At 36.4% G+C, this 14,219-nt stretch overlaps 1 protein-coding gene and 1 pseudogene across 2 annotated transcripts in view; both read right to left on the minus strand.

Moving 5' to 3' along the window:
- BANK1 (B cell scaffold protein with ankyrin repeats 1) overlaps positions 1–14,219 on the minus strand; it is a 371,762-nt gene that overhangs the window by 93,210 nt on the left and 264,333 nt on the right. The window lies entirely within an intron of this gene.
- LOC139436366 (fructose-bisphosphate aldolase B pseudogene) lies at positions 11,094–12,169 on the minus strand (annotated as a pseudogene).

Raw genomic sequence — 14,219 nt, forward strand, 5'->3', positions numbered from 1 at the left:
GCTCCTGTTGCATGCCTTAGCTTTGGTGTTCTACATGGTCCACCGTTTGCCTTTATCTTTTCTCTGTTTCAGCATTGACCTCGACTATTTACCATGACCACCTTGAAGATCATTTAGGGCTTAGTCTAACATTTTAAGGTATCCTGGCCCTTGAAAAATCCATAGAAAAAACACAAGGCAAAACATTTTAAGAAACCTATTCAGTGGCTGCTCTTTTGTGCATTTGATCCTTGTCTCATCAATTACCAAAGGCAGAAACCTGCACACTATGCTCAGGGCTTTCAACTCTCTCCCTCACCACTAAATCCCTTAAACACTTAAGCTATCAGGGATCCTGTCAAGTTTACTTCCCAAATATCTAGAGAATTCATCAACATTTTATCATCCCTATTATTCCATCCCTGTCTAGGAACAACCTCATTGCTTAAGTGAATTGCTCCAACAGCAAGTATCTTTCCTTTCTCATGCTTTGCACACTTCTACTTTCCTAATTCACAAGGAATCCATACTAGAACAAGAATAATCTTTCTAAAATGAAAATTTAAATGTCACCCTCCTACTCTCTTCCTTAAGCACTTCAATGGTTCTTCAATGGAGTCATAATAATGAAGAGAATATTTATATTTAGTTTATAATTAGGGTGATCATATGTTTTGGCATACCTGAGACAGTCCCAATTTATTTCAATTCCCAATTTATTTATTTTAGGCATAATTATTGAAGATGTCTCTTTTACTTTCAAAGGTCCAAGTTTGAATGATTCATTTTTGGTCACCTAATTGATAAGGCCATTCATTATTCTCCCTCTCCAGCTTTCTCTCTATTTCTACTTGTCTAAGCCTCATTTTATATGAGTAATTTCCCTGAAAATACTATTCCTTTTTTTCACTTCTGGGTCTCTGCAGATATTATTCTGTCTATAGAGATTATTTTCCCCACTCTTTGTCTGTGTGACTCCTCCATATTCTTCAGATTTCCCAAGAAACTTAGAAATCCTTTTCTTCTTTTCCAAGAGATATTGGCTTCCCTTAGTTATCCACATGCAGCTCTATGCTAGTACTTGCTCAATATGGTAATTATTTATTTACCTGTTTCCTTGAAGTTAACATAATGTTGTGCTCACTTTTGTATTCTGGTGCATTGCACAGTCCCTAAATCATAATAGGTTTTTGAAAATATTTTTAAGTGACCGATTGGTGAATAAGTGAACAAATCTGAACTCTAGCAGAAAAGAGGTATTTTGGAAGAGTAGATAAATATCCTTGGGGGGGCTGTTAAAAATTGTTTGCTGAAGGATCATGCTTTATTGACACGCACACTGACACGGAGAGGGAAAATTCACCTGAATTAGAAAAGATTTCTGTTCCTTTCTGAATCTGGAATATGACATATTCATACTTTTTTGCATTAGATTCATTAACTTAGGAAACTTCAGCCATTACAGGGCCCTGCTGTGAATATCCTATGTAGGAGCCACAGAATTCCAAGATTCTTTCATGATGTAGTTCTTTTTATTTGGTAAATGAAATAATATTATTAGAAGTAGTTATTACATGCCAATGATAGAAATGGTCACCAATTCATTTTGAGTTTCACTTTGGTTAGGGAGAACATGTTGTGAGTGATTCATTTAAATTTTTGGAAGACTGTGATCTAAAACAAAATTATATAAACTTCAAAAGAGAAATGTTTCAGAAAGATATCAAGAGGCTATGTATTTTATAGAAAGATATTTTTGCCATTGGACAAATTTACTTATTGAAAATAAACATTTTTTTCTGTATCTTAAATGAACCTCATCTTAATCTTTAAACCTATCATTACTATTTCATTCTCCTATTAATTAAATTTGGCAATATATTAGTCTTCATTTTTGGAGATATTTTGGATCACAGAGGGGTTCAACTATGGCAGGCAAGGAGCACTGATGTGGGGTGTTACTGATGGGGGATGCATGGATGGGAGGGAGTTCTCCAGGGCATGCACATAGGGTATATAGATATGTTTGGATGTTCATTGGATATTGACATAGCGGGTAGAGTTTCACACAACAACTGAGGGAGTACCGAGTGCCCATTCTGGGGAACTCTGTTGTACTCTCCAATGGAGCAGCAACAATTCAATTCCCCAAGTGCAAGGGCAAAGACCAGTGAAGAAGGATGGTCCAATAATGGGCCTTGACACTAAAGCCTATGCTTATGAACCTATGTGCTTGAAATTTCAACTAGGCCTAGAGCTGCAGGGTGCCTAAGAGTTACCTCCTGAGAGCCTTCATGTTGCTCAAATGTGGCCACTCTCTAAGCCAAACTCAGCAGTAAATGCATTACCTTCCCCCAGCATGGGATATGACTCCCAGGTATGAGCCTCCTTGGTGCAGAGGGATCACTACCAAGCACCAGCTGGTGATGCAACTAGAAAAAGATCTTGAATAAAAGGGGTAAATGGTAAAGACAAAGGAGTTTATATAGCTAAGAGACTTCAAAAATGAGTCAGGAGGTCATCAGAGGGGTTGTGCTTATGCATTTCTCAGCAGGATCTCAGAAACTGCCAAATTAGATACAACCCCAGGTAGAGGTGATCCTGAGGGCTACAGAGATACCCAGGTCCTACAGTCATGACAGATGGCTCTGGAGTTCAGTGTCTGTCAGTGGGTCCTACTTTGGAATTTGTGCTCCTGAGTGTAATGGAGTTGGACTAAGATGTAACCTCTCTATGCATGCCTCTCCTATCACTTTTACTGAATCTGCGGTTCATGCAGGGGTTGGTATATGCTCAGGAGACTTGAATCTCTGTACTGTCCATGTGCCAGCTGGGCCCTGAACCTCAGCAGAATTGCAACTCCTATTCTCCGGTTCATTGGACTTACCCAGCTCAGCTAAGAGGGAGGTGAGGATGGTTAACCACCACACCAGGGAACTGAATGAATGTGCCATACTGATGAAAGAGGTTGTTGATGTGGGAGGAGGAGTGGAGGTGGGTGGGTGAGGAGTGGGGTATATGGAAACCTCTTGTATTTTTTAATGTAATATTTTGTGTGATCTATGAATCTTTAAAAAAAGATAATAAAAGATAAAAAAGGTAATTATTTAGCTTAAGCAAAGTAGGAGTAGAAGAGGGTGATCATAAACTCATAAAAGATATAAAAACCAGCAAAAACCCTGTAGTAAACATCATACATAATGTTGAAACACAGTGGCATAAAAGAAAGCTTCTTGCTCTCACTGCTTCTATTTGAGACTATTCTGGTCATCTTAGCAAAATAAAGCAAGGAAAGTAAATAATCATCAGGATTAAAAAGAATGTTTAGGAATGTGACTGGATACAAACCCATATAAAAAACAACTGCATTCATAAATGCTATTGATAAAAAACTAGAAAATAAAAAAAAAAGTAAATATACCATTTAAATAGTATCAAAATATTGTGTGTTTTAGGAATAAATGTGACCAAATAGGTACAGAATGCAAGAATTTTATGGTGAAAAATATAAACCTTTATTGAAAGGTATCATAAAAGATATAAATCAATGTAGACATGGTCCACATTTGTCATTGATTAATTACACCACTGGCCCCAGTTCTTCTCACTATTATGAACCATGCCTTTTGACATTTTACTCTGCAGTTCCTTTTGGACTCTATTTCACCACATTGATGAGTACGGGGATACAATTTGTTTTGGCCAGTGTAGTGGACTGATTAGTGGCCTCCCATAAAGTTCCATATATACTCAACAGACCTTGTGAATATTTTACCTGACATGGAAAAATGGAATTTGCAGATGTGATTAAGTTAAACATCTTTAGGTAGGGAGGTTGTTTTGGATTATACTGATGGGCCCAATGTAATTATAAAGTTCCTTATAAGAGAGAAGGCAATATGAAGACAGAAGCTGAAAGAGATTTGAAGATGTTACCCTGCTGGCTGTGAAGATGGAGAAAGGGGCGAGGAGTGAAGGAAGGAAAGCAATGCAGGCAGCCTTTAGAAGATAGAAAAAGCCATCTCCCTTAGAGTCTTCAGAAGGAACTAGTCTTGGGGATACCCTGACTTTAGCCAAATGAAACTGATTTTGAACTTCTGCCCTCCAGAACTATAAAAGAATAAATTTGTGTTGTTTTAAGCCACCAGGTGGTAATTTGTTATAGCAGTCATAGGAAACTAATACAGGGTGTAAGAAGACCCGCACTTGTAAAGGCATGAAAAAAATGCTTGCATATTTCTAGTTACGTTCTTGCTTCTCTGCCACCACCAAGAGGTCAAGGTTACTCTGGTTACTCAGCTCACAGCCGGGTAAAAGAAATGCAAAAGAAACAGGACCATGAGGAGAACCAAAGAAATCTTCAACAGCAGGAATTCATACACAAATAGTTAAGAGAGAATATGGTATTTATGAAATTAGAACACAAACTTTAAAACTGGATCATTAAGAAAAGTAAAGAAGTCTCTTGAAAATTAAAAATATGATGGCAATAAGGAAAAACACAGTAGAATATTGATAAAGTTTTAAAGAGTCTCCCAGAAACAAAATAAAGAAATGAAAGAGATGAGACTAGTAGAGGATTATTCAATGAGAGACATTACCCAAATAATGAAAGTTCTGAGATGAGAGAAGAGAAAAAATAAAAGAAAGGAAGTTGTTTTAAAATTATCAAAATATCAAAATATCCCTGAACTGAAGGATAAATTCAGATTTATACTGAGAGAGCTCCACTGGAGTATCCAGAAAAACTGATGAAAAAATCCAAATCATGGCATATCTTGATGAAATGAGGAACAGCACTGAAGCTAGAAGACACTGGCACAATGTCCTAACATTTTTAGGAGAAAATGATATCCAAACTAGACTTTTACACTCTTAAGTAAGGGTGGTTTCAGAAAACTTATTTTCAGCCCTATGATCCTTAAAATATTTTATGTTCCATGCATCCATTGCTCAGGATATTCCTGAAGAATATGCTCCTCTAAACTGATGGAGTAAAACAGGAACCAGGAAGATAAGGGATCCAGGAACCAGGGAATTTACATGTGAGAGAGATAGTGACCACATGCTAGGGGGCCCTAAAAGTTATCAGTGTATATAATAGAGTAGGGCTGCTCCAGGAAAGATGAATTTAATCAGTCATCTGATGAGTCTGAATGTATTGAGTTGAGATTTAAACCTGTGTCAGAGGCTTTGGGAGTGAATTACTGATAGAGATATAGGGTATTAAGCAAGTAACAGTAAAAATAAATCATGCCAACTACAGGGAAAACAAAAAAGTTGAGTAAGAGAACAGATGTAATAATTTTTCTCTGTCTAGGTCAGCTTTAAATACTATTTACTTACTTTCAAAATGTAAACACTGGGACTGACCTAACCTAAATGAATGCTAAAGATAGGGAGGTAGGAATGGGGAAAAAGTATGTTTGGTTGGAGATGTATATGAAAGAGATTAAATTCTTATATTTTGTAGTAGTAAATCAATAGATGATCTCTAAAGGAAATACTGAAGACCTAAAAGTATAAAATATTCATTTAGAAATATGAATGTAAATATAAGAAAGAGTAGCTTAAAGAAATAAATTTGGGTGTTTCTGGAGCTTCACAATGGCAGGAGAAGTGGTGGAGTAGACATCTATTTTTTTTATATAAACATTGTAGAATTATTTGGCTTTCAACTGTACATATGAAACTTGCATAAAATAAATTAATTTTAAAAATTTTGTTTTTCTAGCTTTACTCTCATTAAAAGGAATTTAAAAATTTATTCAGAAGAAATTTATTCCTAAAAATGAAAGTGATATAATTTGCTGTGATATAGTGGGAAAAAATAAAAGCATAGGAATCAGGCAGTACAGATTCTTTACTTTGCCAATAATGAGCTGAGTGTTTTTCCTCATCAGTAAAATGAGGGAATTGGATTAATTGATCTCTAAGGCCCCTTTCAGCTCTAACATTCTGTTTTTCTCAATCCATTGTTATGCCTCATATAAAATAGTATGTAGATTGCATCCGTTTGATTTTTTATTGCTATGAAACATTTTTTAAAAAAATGAAATATCATAGAGTCTACCAAATAATTAGGAAAACAAATCATTGCTAACATTAGACAGATGGTTAAATTCTCACAAAGTAGAACTTTTGGATAATGTACAATACTGTCCCAAAGTAAAAGTGTCTTTTAGGAGTGAATCCCAGCTTTTACAGAAATTCTCCAGCTGTTTCCTTTCTGGCAGGAACAGTATGCAAACTAGGGCATTTATCACAATTGCCCCTACACTTCTCATATTCTAGATGCAAAAAATAGCTAAATAAAATAACCCATTCTTTACTTGGAATTTAACAGAACCCACTCTTTTTTTTGAAAAATGAAAGAAATTTTCTTTCATATTAATACTAAGCCTTTTAAAACTTCAACTATTAGTCCAAACATGTATACTAAACTAGTAAGCCTGGAAGAGACCTTGGACTACCTGTTCTTCTCAAAGGGTCTAGGGTGTTGAAGTGCTATGCCCAAGGTCTCACAACACCGTGATTAGTAGCACTGCCAGGTCAGGACCCAGGTCTCTGACTCCATAACACCATGTTGGTAAAGATGAAACTATCTAACACAGTCAACATGAGCTCATTATTAAAGGTAAAATAAAAATAAATTGGGAAAACCAAGAAAATATAAAAATGGTAGGGAAAACTTAATCTTCAAGTTCTTAGTAGATATTACAGAGAAGAGAATCTAGAAGGCTTTTAACCAAAAGCTTTACATCATCTCCCATATTGTGCCAGCTTTGTAATTTGACAGAAACAAAGATTATTCCCTGTACCCAACACCCTGTCTAGGATTCTGGGTCATAATAAATTAATGAAGTGAGTCTCTCCTCTCTATTAGATTATCAGTGGCTACCATTTTCCAAGACAGAGTCAATAAAACACCATAGCAGAAAATGCTCTATCAGCAAGCATGTCTTTTGTGCCAAATAATTATTAATGCTGGAAAGGAAATATGCTGGATCAGCTTTGTCAATACATTTAAAAACCTCAGGCTCTGAAAGTCTCTACATCCTCATGTACCAATTTACCACACTCCCTCAGCTGGACTTCTCTCTTCTTATTGTTTTCTGTAATAGAGAATTCTAGAATCCAAACTGAAAGGTTTTATTTTTATATTTAGAAGATAATTTGGAAGAGTTTTTAAGGGATTTGCTAGAGTAGTAATTCAAGAGAAAATGGAATACATTGCCTGAAAGAAACTGTGACTGCTACTGTTAGTGAAAGAATAACCAAAAAAGATTAGAAGACCATACAGAACTTTTTCCATTTATTTTAGGACTACTGTCTGTCCTGCTTCAGAGTTATTGCCATATTCTTTCAAACTCAGATATAAAGACATGCCTAGTTACAACTACTTATGACTGGATTTACAGTGGACAGATTCCACAAAAAAAATTGTACTGTAGAAACATGGAAAATAACCTGCAGACTTCATGATAACTTGATTGTGTCTTTGAGAGTGCTCCAGAGTCTGGGGCACCAACAGTTCCTAAGGGGATTGTGGACCCACATCTCCATTCACATTCTGTGGGGTGACCAACCATCGTGGTTTGCCTGAGACTCTCAATTTTAGGAAGTCCTAAATACCTGAGACCCCTCTGTCCCAGGTTAACCAGAATGATTAATCACCCATTATACAAAGTGATATTGTTGTCTTCTTAGATGTCATCATTAGATCTTGGAGTATTTAGGGGAAAATTACATGTTGTCATAAAAATAAAAGTGCATACCTGAAAATTAAGTAAAGGGGATTTACTTCCATAACCTTTGGAGGTCTGGCAGGTCATTTTGCATATGTTATGAACTTGGGGAAATGTACCATCTTGTCCTTCATTTATTTGCAATTTAAATGTTTCACCAGCCAGGTGAGGAGGAGTGATGTGCAGAATGAGTCATCCTCAAAAGAGATATGTAAAAAGAAAAACAAAACCTGAATAATGCTGCTATGTTCTATTCTAATATAGTTTCTATGAAACTGTGCCCGTCATTCTTATGTCTTTAAATACAAGCTCCACTGAAAAGACTGATCACATAATTGTAAAAAGTTAGCATTTAAAATCATGGAATCTAAGATGTTCTTAACTAAATGAAAAGAAATGCTGTTTCCCATATTTTGCAGGCCAGGATTTTGTGTGTTTTTTTGTTGCTATTCTTGGGAGGGGGCTTTACCAACACATACCTACATTATTTGTAGCCCTTCTTCTTCAGCTGTAATTGATTTGATTTGATGTAACCCCCCCATATTGTCATCAATACATGATTCCAAAAACTGTCCTGTTGCCTTGTAGTTCTTTTAGTCATTATTGTTTGAATTAAATGGCCATATGATTCAGTAAGGAAAGCGCATGACTGGAATCATAAGCTCACTTCCTAGCTGGGCCATCTACAACTATATAATGGTTAAAAAGTCTCTTACTATCTCTGGCTTTCATGGTTTCATCTGTAAATTGAAAGGTTTCAACTCTATGGATTAAAAGCACTGGTTACATCCTACATGTCTACATGAACCGAGAAACAGCAGAAAAGAGCCTCACTCATTTTTTCTCATATTTCAGAAAGAATTTTGCACATTTGTAGGCTGTGGTGAGTATTTTGTGGTACCTATTTTTTGTATATGCCTTAAAAACTGGGTCTGGTAACAAGAAAGCAATGGACCTGACTACACATACACATACTCACACACAAATACATAGTCTTTCTTCATACTTGAAAGTCCTACTTTGTGGATGTTTTCTTTTCAGATACACGTGGAAATGGTCTGTATAAAGCACATATTGAATGACTGGAAAGGTTTCCAGGGCCTTATAGTGTGGTTGAAGCTTGTATTAATCAGAGTTCTACATGCTCACTTGTCTGTGGGCCCACAAGTCATTTCCTGTACTCATTTTTGAAGATGAGTGTCAACAAGATTATTTTTCCTGCAGGATATAGCAGAGACATTTTCAGCTTTCCTCTCTTTCTAATTTTCTGTACAATTAGATCAACAAATATACAAAGTGGAAAAAAAAAAAAAAGAACAATTTACCCACCCAAGAAAATAAAGAGCTAATTTGGGATTTTGTAGGCATGCCTGCTAGCAGTATGTCTTTTGAGTCATTCATATTTTAAATTGTATGGCGCCATAGTTGCGAAACTTGGCTAATCAACTCACACTAAATTAGTTTTCTTTCAAGAGATAAATGAGACAGGTTCTCGCAGGTAGTCAGCCTAAGGAAAACAAGATCACAAAAGGGTCAGGTTTATGGGCTTTGGAGTCTGACAGAAGAGGATTCAAATGCTAGGTTAGTTCCTCAATAGCTGTGTAGGCTTTGGTGAATTATATAACCATCCTAAGCCTTGATTTCATGTTTTATCAGATACAAAATAGAGATAATATTGTTTACTTACTGATTATAATAAAAATTAATGGTCTAAGATATGAAAGGTCCTAGAACATATTAACTTGCATTTAGTGTTCAATATATGGAACCTGTTATTAAAGAAATCACTTTTACTTAATTTTCTTGAATATTTATTACATGTCAAGGAGTGAGTTAATTAATTAATAAGTTACATGAATTAGCTCATTATCCTTGCCAGAAACTTATGAATTAAATACCCTTATCAAACCAACTTTATAGGGCAAGAAAATTTTCTTGCATAACAAATTTATGTCTGATGTTCTTAACTGTTTCAAAATACACTGGGTTTTGTGGACAACTTTGTGAAAGCTTACGGAGGTGTAAACATCATTTGTAAGTAATCAGGCTAGGAGTCAAACATAGAATTCTGGGGTTTAAATGATCCTTGCTTAACCACTACGTGTACTATTTTTGGAGCACCTGTGATTCTCCTAAAAATAAAAATGATTTGTATGGAAATGTATATTCCAATTTTTACATGTCAAACAAGTTAGCAAATGACAATTCTTGTTCTGTAACATCTGCAAATGACAAGGTTCCAACATAAACAATGGTGAAAGTGAAGGGATGTGTCTTGGAACCCATGGGGGAAAGATTAGACATTTGAACAGTATTCACACAGGATGCAATATATTTTGTAGCATTGAAATACACTAATATAGAAATTCTTTAGGTGAGATAAATGATATAATCATAAAGTCCTATATTTTCACAGTTAGTGTCAAAGGGTACTGCTTTTGTTGTTTTGTGATTCTTTTTTTTTTATGAGCTGAACAATAATAAAAAATAAATTTCTCTTGTAAATCCAAGCAATGGTCAGCACTCAAAGGCAAATCATATAATTCTGAGAAATGAGTGCTAAATATGTGAGACAGACTCCAGGCAGGTCTGAAGCCTCAGTTTGCCAAGGTGTATTGTGCCAAGGAAATTGACCTTGACTCACGTCTCAGAATAAAACTGAGAAATGTTTGTTTCAATTACTCTCACCTACAGGATAGGCAGGGAAATAGCCAGTCTTCCAAATGTCAATTGCAATTAGGGGGAAGGCTGAGCAAGAGCAAGAGGTAATTAGAAATCCCTGATAAATATGTAAATGAATTTCTTGTAACTGGTGAACTCCTCAGTCTACGTAGATAGCATTATCAGTAGTTTTTGTCCTTAGGGGAATGTGGGTATTGGCTACCATCTCATTGTCTCCTAGTCTGTGTAAATTTTGTATTTTAAATGTTCATATCCTTTTATTTGCTAGTTTATAGAGTAATATTTTTTGTTCAGTTGCAGCTGTCTTCTTTATAACCTACTGCTGCTAAGATTGTTTAATAAGATGCACTTCTCTGCACTTTACTTTCGAGGAGTTTTGTTCAGTGGTTGTGATTTGGATGGAGAGGAGATTTCATTTTAAAATCTGCTCTTTTCTTTAGGTGATTGATTACTCAAGGGAGTGGGCAGCTGGATGTCTGCAAGTATTGCAAAGATAACATTATTTTTGAAATTTGTCAGATCCTTGATATTTGTACTTGTATGCTTCAAGTACTAAATTGTTTTCCTTGCGTTTAAGAATTTAACAGGTAATGTGTTTGTTCCACCTAATTTTGTCTAATTTCCAAGGTCCATCAAAATGTTGCTCCTTTTCGGTTCCTGCTAAGACACCTGGTAGAGCTAGAGCTAAGTCTGGCTGGCGCGAGGTCCTGGAATCGCATATCTTGTGAAGAGTGACTGAGTGGAGACCGCAGCAGAAGAGCTCATGTGAACATACTGTCTTTTGACTACCTGACAATTAGCCACAACCCACTCCTGGGTTGCCTTCTTGTTTGCAGCCTTAACAGTCCAGGTAGCAAGTGCACTGGCCCGCAGGGCCTGTCCATAAGAGAAACTTGGTTTCCAGGGTCTTGGTAGAGGGCAGAATTTGATAGCATTGAGGCTCAGAGTGGTATCCTCTTCACTCATGCCACCAAACAAAAAGCAGATGCCAGGAATGGTGTGGTGGAGAGCTGTGATGGTGGCCATAGCCACTTGCTCTGGAGTATACTTTTTGGTGCAGGCATGGCCAGCAGTCACCATATTGGACTTTAGAAGGCTGCCCTCAAGGTAAACATGATGGTCATTCAGGGCCTTGTAGACAGCAGCCAGGACTTTCTCCATAAATATTGGCACTGTTCCATGTCATGGTCTCCATCGGGAATGACAATCAACAATGGGTACCAATCCATTCTGCTGGCAGGTGCTGCCATAGCATGTCAGGGTGTAGAAGTTCTCCTGGATAGCAAGGCTGGATGGACACTGGTTGGCAATCCTCAGCACAGCGCACCACTTCCCAAAGTCAGTGCCATTCTTTTTGTACTGAACACAGCACTCAGAGAGGCCATCAAGCCCTTGAAGGGTGGTTTATTTGTCTAACTTGACAGTTCTTCGGCCTAACTTGATTCCCACTACAATCCCTTTTTCCTTGAGGATGTTTCTGAACAGCTTTCTCTGGCTGTCCTTCTGGGAGAGGGTCTGGTGGAAAAGGATCATGCCTTTGACTCTCTGGTTGATGGAATTGTCCATGGTGAAGAGCATTTTTCAGAACTGCTGACAGTTCTCTTCTCTGTTCTTCACCTTGATCCTCTGCAGCGGTTTCCAATGGTGCCTACAGACTCATCTGCAGTCAGGATCCCATTTCTACTTGCAACAATGTGCTGGGCAATTTTGGAGAGCTCCTTTTTCTATTTTGGGGTGAGAGCTGGGAATCAGTAGGCCATGGTGACAGGTAGTTTGGGAGCAGAGAATCATCGTAGATGTAAGAAGCCATGGGTGAGGCAGCAGCTGCCAAATATTAGCTCATATCCTTTTTAATAAAACAAATTAGGTAGCTTTTCATTGTGTCTCCTGTTATCTCTCTGACCATCACATTACTATGCTCTTTGTGTCAAGCATACACAGTATATTTGTTTTCTAAACTCAGAAACACAGAACTTCAGAATGCTTTTGTTCATCTCCTGTTGGCTCTTTCTTACATTACTACTTCCATGAGCTTACTAGTGTCCCCTAACTCAGTAATAGTCTGGATAACTCTAATTTGCATTTATTATTATATTATATTGGTATTATTTGTTTATATGCCTATTATATTAGAAGGTGAATTTCTCAAAATAAAGACCTTACCTTACTCAGTGCCTAGAGGTAAATTAAATGTTTAAAAATTGGTTAATGTTCTATTAGATCTTATTTTAATACCACTGTTCAATATTTTTAGACAGACATGCATCTTTATATCTATGCTGCTTTGCCATTTGAAGCACTGAACTTGGAATAAGGGGATTGACTTCCAGTCCCAGTTCATGACTGTGTAGCCTCCAATTAAACTGCCTGTGCCTCTGCTTCCTTATTTGCAAAATTAGAGTAGTTCTAGATCAACTAATATTCTAACTTGCTCATACTCAAAGAAATGCTATTTTTGCTGCATCTTTTCCTGTTCCCCAATTTCCTTTCCCAGTCAAAACACCATATCCTGGTCACTCACCTCATTTGCTTTCCATTATTGCTCCTTTCTCTGAACAAGTGTTGAAAGCCATCATTAAGGGATGGCAGGTTATACATACTTGAACTGTTCTTACACATTTCAAATATTTTGTCAATGGCAGCTTTATTAAAAGTGCTGATGCTTTATGATTTAATACAAGTTTGGCTTATTAATTGCATGGACAATTTAATTTCTAGAAAATGAAGTTAGCCAAATTTTGGTAGCCACAGAATGGTTTCTCATATGAATACGATTATTGATTTTCTCTTTTTTCATGGATGGGGGTGTCTTGAATCATAATTTAAACTTTTGAATGAACCCAAAATATATAATGTCAATACCAGTCTATGGAATTTAACATTTCCAACCTTTATTGAATTTAAAAAAATGTCTGCTCTGCTAAAACATACCATCAAAATTCATGATAATTTTAGTTTCTCTTGACATCATTCTCTTGGTTATGTAACCAGAAAAAAGCCACTGATATTCTTTCCAATACTCATTTTTCTCATCTTTAGAATGGGAGAAAATTAACTCACAGGTATATTGGAAGAATTAAGCAAGATATTAAGTATGAAAGTACTATGTAAAACCTAAAGCATGAAATGAAAATAGTATATTGTTTAAAATTAAGTTGAAACTCTTATGTTTTAATACTTTTTTAATCCCCAAATATTAATAAGATATCAAGATATAGCCTACTCAAATGGAATTATTTATAGGACATAGGTAGGCAACATTTAGTATCATGCTCAAAAAGCAACTCCACGATTTTTTCCCCTTTTCAATTAGGCAGAATGAGCTCATAACACAGCATTCATTGCATGTGATGACAGAGTCAGTTTGTAATTCCTATATCCACCCCCCACTCCTTTCCTATGTTGATGCAACAAGAGAATGTTTCAGCCTCTTTTGGCCCCTGCAGGAGTTCTCCAACAGCTTCTTAGCTACAAAGCACTGGCTTTACCTCTTGTCAGGCTCTATTTTGGTTGCAGTCATGGTAAGTGTCATTAATTGCCCATTTCAGAGAACTGTTAGATCACTGCTCTAGCCTCTGTGAACCTTGGATTGAATTCAGTCATATTCAAGTTATCCAAGTACAAAATTTGAATCCTTCATCTTGCACTGCCAAATGTATATTGGATTCTAAGAGATTCAGCTTTCAAGGTACTTTCTTTAAATTATTCAAGAATTGTGAAATGGGTTGAGACCAAGCAAGTGCTGTGCCAATAGAAAAAGAAATTTAGGGAAAGAGATATTTAAGTAGATACAAAGAATTAATAATAAAG

The sequence above is a fragment of the Dasypus novemcinctus genome, chromosome 1 (genome assembly GCF_030445035.2).
Source record: "Dasypus novemcinctus isolate mDasNov1 chromosome 1, mDasNov1.1.hap2, whole genome shotgun sequence".
Classification (NCBI taxonomy): domain Eukaryota; kingdom Metazoa; phylum Chordata; class Mammalia; order Cingulata; family Dasypodidae; genus Dasypus; species Dasypus novemcinctus.